Here is a 6,000-nt window from a genome sequence, read left to right on the forward strand (position 1 = left end):
ACACAAGAAAGAACTATCAAACAAGCCCGACAGACACAACTCCCTATCAGTAGCATACTACGAATTAATTCCACAAGGGAGAATCAAAGTATATGAACAAATCACAAGGATCTCATCCTAATATAACTTCACCGTGGCACGCAGCCCGGTTCAAACATAACAAACCTCATGGAAACGCGAGGATCACATCCTCAGCTCTGAATCACAAGTAGATTGCACATCATACCAACCGAAATCTTCCACTAATTCAATTTTTGCTAGCAAGGTCACAACACATGCTGAACTCCCATACCGGTAGAGCATCTAAATCCCAAATCGTAACCAACCAACCATAAATCACCTCAAAACCTATAGTAATGGGTAACAGAAAGTCATTTCTAGTCTCATAGCTCTCAATAATGAATAAAACAAAATGATAGACACGGGCTACCACTATAGAATCTCCCAACAGGGGTAAACACATAAATAGAGTACAAAATCACGAAACTCACCCATATATGAAGCAACATAGGAGGACTCACCCTGATAAGTAGAACAAAAACAAAATACGAATGATGTTCTTCTATAACAAATCGAAACCATACATGTACGACATCATCTGGTGCAGCGGCCTCAGCCCTACCATAGAAAGCACATCAACGGGTCGGGCCTCCCCCTCTTGGGTGCCCTCTACCTACCTAAACTGCACCCCAAGCTGGCGGTGCAGGGATTTCAGCAACTGGAGCAGAACTCATAGCCTGAATACCCCGCTGTGACACATCTTTCCGGAGTCTGGGACAATCTCTCACCATGTGGCTGGTATCTCCACACTCAAAGCAACCTCTCCACTAACATTGTTGTGGAAGCTGTCCGGCACGGGCACTTTGAGACCCACAAAACCTCTACCATGGCATACCCTGCCTCCAAAATAGGGTCTAGTAGATCCTCCCGGTCCGTGAGGCCTCTTAGACTCCCTGTCCTCTCTCTCCTGACCTACATGTCCTTTCCCTCCTAGTCCGGCATGCCCTCTAGTCAGCGAGCGATCTCTACCACCTACTGAAATGGAACATCCGACTCCAACTCCTGAGCCATGTTGAACCGTATATCATGATTGAGCCCCTCAATGAACCTACAGACTTGCTCTCTAGCTGTAGAAACTAAAGCAGGTGCATGTCTGGATAAATCACTGAATCTAATAGCATACTCTGATACTGACATAGTGCCCTAGTGTAGCTGCTCAAACTCTGCGTGCCAATCATCCCGAAGAGTCTGATGAACATACTCCCTCAAGAAGAACTCTAAAAATTGATCCTATGTGAGTGAAGTTGCCTCATTCAGGCTACCCAACTAGTACGTTCGCCACCACTGATATGCCGCTCCCTTGAGCTGGAACGTAGTAAAAGCAACCCTACTCGTCTCCACAATACTCATAGTGCGGAGAATACGGTGGCGCTCCTCTAGGAAACCATGTGCATCATTTGAAGTCAAACCACTGAAGGTAGGAGGATAATACTTCTTAAACCTCACAAGTCTAAAATGTTCTTCCTTAAATGTTGTTGCCCTAATCACGGGCAGAACTGGAATAACTAGTTGTGCCGGCACTATACCCGAAACCTGACCAATGTGAGCCCGCTGCTCTGAGGTGCAGGCGGCGGGAGTCTGAGCTCCTCCCCAGGTCTGTGAAGTAGCTGGTGCAATCAGAATCAACCCCGCCTGAGCCAATGTACCAAACATGCTTAGGAACAGTTCTAAGGTTTCCTGAAGTCCGTGCACAACAACAGGCGCCTCCTGTTCCTGTCCCCCAACAGGAGTTACTGGCGGCTCCTCTACTGCTGCTCTGATAGGTGCTTTAGCTGTAGCGCGTGCTCCTCCTCGGCCCACGTCTCTCCCTCTACCCCGGCTTCTAGCAACACCGGCTATGGGGGCAGCGTCATTAGTAACTGCAGCTCGTGTTCTCACCATCTGTTAGAGAATAGAATGACAAAGGCTCAAACTCCAAAATCAATAAACTCGCACGATAGGAATGAAAGAAGTGAAACTATCCTAATAGTTCTGTAGCCTCTCGAAGATAAGTACAGACGTCTCCTTACCGATTCGCAAGACTCTACTAAACTTGCTTATGACTCGTAGCACTTATGAACCTAGAGCTATGATACCAGCTTGTCACGACCCCAATTTTCCTTCGTAGGATGTCGTGACGGCACCTAGCCTTTAAGACTAGGTAAGCCTAACACTTACTGATTAATAGCAAAATTTAACCAACAACTATGAATTTCCATATGGAAATTTTCATACAAGCCAACAATCCCAAAACCAGTAATACAAGTCATAAGCTCCACTAAGTTTGCTAGAAAAATCTCTAAATACAATTGTTTCAGAATAGAAATAAACAGTACAGGTACAATATCAGAAGGTGACTCTAAGGTCTGCGAACGCGATGGCAGGTTTACCTTGAGTCTCTACAGTAAAACCCGAACAACTAGCTATTGATCAAGTAACTCTAAAATACCTGAATCTGCACAAAAATATGCAAAAAGCATAGCATGAGTACACCACAACGGTATCCAGTAAGTATCAAGACTAACCTCGATGGAGTAGTGATGAGGTACAGTCAAGACACCTACTGTACAAATGACTCAAATTCTAAGGGGTAGTTTCCCCCACACAAAGTTAAGCAAGATACTTACCTCAAAAAATCTAGACTGTTACTCTAAAATGATATTCTCTAGTGAAACAACCTATGGACGGCTCAAATCTAGCCAAAATAACTTCAAATCATAAATAAAATTCGTAGGAAATGATTCCAGATAATAAAGTTTTAATCTTTAACAAAAACTAAAAAGTCAACCCAAATGTCAACCCTGGGACCGCACCTCGGAACCCGAAAAAATTCACAAAATTTGAATACCTATTCAATTACGAGTCCAACCATACTAATTTCATCCAATTCCGATTCGGAATTGATGTTCAAAACCCAATTATTCTCTTTAGAAAAGTTTTTGATAAAAAACCTCAATTCTCCAATCAAAATAAGGATTAATTGAAAAATGAAATTCTATAATCATATTAAAATACAGAAATTATAGTTATATACTTACCCCCATTAAAATACGAGAAGAACGCCGTGAAAATCACCTCAATCGGAGCTCTAGAACTTAAGATATGCTCAAAATACTAAATAGATGCACTCTGATTTTTTTAATACACAGGGAATTTCGCTTATGCGCCCAAACGCACATGCGGTCTGCTAGCTGTAATTTCCGCACTGGCGGACCATTTTTCGCACTGGCGGGGTCGCAGATGCAGAATCAACTTCGCATCTGCGAGCACCAACACCACCTCTCTTCTTTGACACTAAAATGAGCATAACTCTCTCATACGATGTCCAAATTCGAAGATTATTTTTGCTATGGCTCCGTACGTATCTAATGCTTCAATCAAAAAAGAAATTGAAACTCATTTGCTTAATGTGATACCATTTATGCTTGAAGAAATGACGTCGAAACATAAAAAACGAGCGCAACACAACCCAAACCTATCTGAAACTCACTCGAGCCCCTCGGGACCCCGTCTGAACATACCAATAAGTCCCAAAACATAACGCGGACCTGCTCGAGGCCTTAAATCACATCAAACAATATCAAAACTACGAATCGCACCTCAAATCGAACTTAATGAACTTATGAACTTTCAACTTCTACAACTCGCGCCGAAACATATCAAATCAATCCGGAATGACGTCAAATTTTGCATGCAAGTCTCAAATGATATAACGGAGTTAATCCAACTCTCAGAATCGCAATACGAGCCCCATATCAACAAAGTCAACTCCCGGATAAACCTCTTAACCTTCCAAAACTTCAACTTTCCAATTTTCGCCAAAATGCTTTTAATTATCCTACGGCCCTCCAAATCCAAATCCGGACGCACGCCTAAGTCTAAATCACCATACGAAGTTATTGGAATCATCACAATGCCATTTTGGAGTCTTCTACACAAAAGTCAAACTCCGGTCAACTCTTATCGTTTAGGCTTCTAAAACAAGAATCTTTCTCTAAGTTGATCCCGAAGCATCCGAACTCGACCACACACGCTAGTCATAATATATAATACGAAGCTGCTCAAAATTTTAAGTCGCCGAACGGGACGCTAATTCTCAAAACGACCGGTCGGGTCTTACGGAAACAATTTTGTTGTTTCAGTTAAATAAACAAACTGTAAAAGCTACGGCTCGTGTTTGTATATATATATGGACCATTAATAAATGTACGTAGTTCTCACTTCTTAATAAGAAAAGACTTTGCGTGGGATATTTGAGCAACTCGACCTTTCACTAGCAGGAAGAATGCCTAGGGCTATGATCCTGGTTTACTGTGAACAGAATGAAATCTTGGAGGCACTAAATAATAAAAATGTATTTTCCCAAAATATTTACTCCCACTATTTTATTTTGATATGTCACTCTTTCATTTCTAGCTTATTCCAGGAAAAGACAATATCTAAAAATAATTTAACTATAAATTCTTCATATTACTTCTAATATTGTGGTTTTATAGCCATAAAAAGGTCCTTAATTACGTGCTTTTTGATCAAGTAAAGCATATTTAATTCATAGGGCATCTGGAAGATGCAAAAGAAAATGCTATGACTTGTTCCAAATTACAAGATCCAAAGTCTCTTCAAGCGAGGAAAATTGTATTTTGTAGTATTTTCTGTATATTTAATTTTAATTTAGAAAATACAATTAAGTTACTTGTATTCAGAAAACTTGTCAGACAAAACTTCCGTAAGCAAATACGAGCAATTTCAGCAGTACAAAATATCACATATTATCAACTACACTTAAAAGATACTATTAAGGATTGTGGCGTAAATGTAGGACGAATAGAATCTCTCCGCTCTTAAATTAGAGGTCTTTGGTTCGAGCACTTAAAATAGGAAGAATCTTATTAGAGAACGTTTTAATCGGAATTAATGAAACTTTCAATACAGATGTTGAACACCTGTGAAAAAACAAAATAAAAGAACTACACGTTAGAGATAAAAGGATTCCATAGGGAAGCCGTTTCGACTTCTTCCTGTGCTCTTTATGGGTTATCTTGAAACTTTTCTCTGTTAACCCATTCCGTTTTTATTGTGCCGGGCCTTATTTACTGGTTATTGTTTTTGATTTTCATCTATTTACTGGTTTTTAGATGTTGTTATTATTTTTACGGTTTTTGTTGATGGTACGATATATTGTCTATTTTCGTCTTCTTGAACCGAAGGGTTATCGGAAACAGCCCCTCTATTCCCTCGGAAAAAAGATAAAATCTGCGTACACACTACCTTCTTCGGACCCCACTTGTATGATTTTACTGGATCGTTGTTGTTGTTTCTCTGTTAACCCAAAAAAGGAATAGACAAACAAAAGAAAATAGTACTAAAATAAAATAAAGAATTGATGGATCATGAGAGTGACCTCAAGCTTCCTCCACCCCTCACAAAATTTTTAGGGAAAAAAAAAAGATGGCGTCTTAATCACAGGTTTATTTCAGTTAACGACAGAGAAGTAGGAAAAATAGTTACTGAACTTAAGACTATAACTATACATTCCTCTTTAGTGAACGATAAAAAGAAGACACAATTTATTAAGCAAAATAGGCTTTTGAGCACTGCTTACTATTGCACGATGGACATTTCATGGCGAAAGTTAGAACAAATAATTGGTTCGCGTAGCCACTTTTAGGCCTTGCTATTAGAATTTCACCGCATTTTCAAATGCATTGGAAATGTAGCCACCGGTTCGACTAAATTAATATTTTTACCACAAACTAAAACACGGAACACAACTCTGCAATCGATACTAAAGATCGAAGCCCCAAGAATGATTTTTGATTTTTTAGCCTTTGCTAGTATAAAATCCAGTAACGATTCCTAGGATTCAAAAAAAATATCTAAAACTATGTGAAAGGATTCAAACCACAGTAATAGTTTCTAGGGTTTGAACCTATAAAAGTTTGAACAAACCCCAGTAATCGT

Source organism: Nicotiana tabacum, chromosome 4 (genome assembly GCF_000715075.1).
Source record: "Nicotiana tabacum cultivar K326 chromosome 4, ASM71507v2, whole genome shotgun sequence".
NCBI lineage: Eukaryota > Viridiplantae > Streptophyta > Magnoliopsida > Solanales > Solanaceae > Nicotiana > Nicotiana tabacum.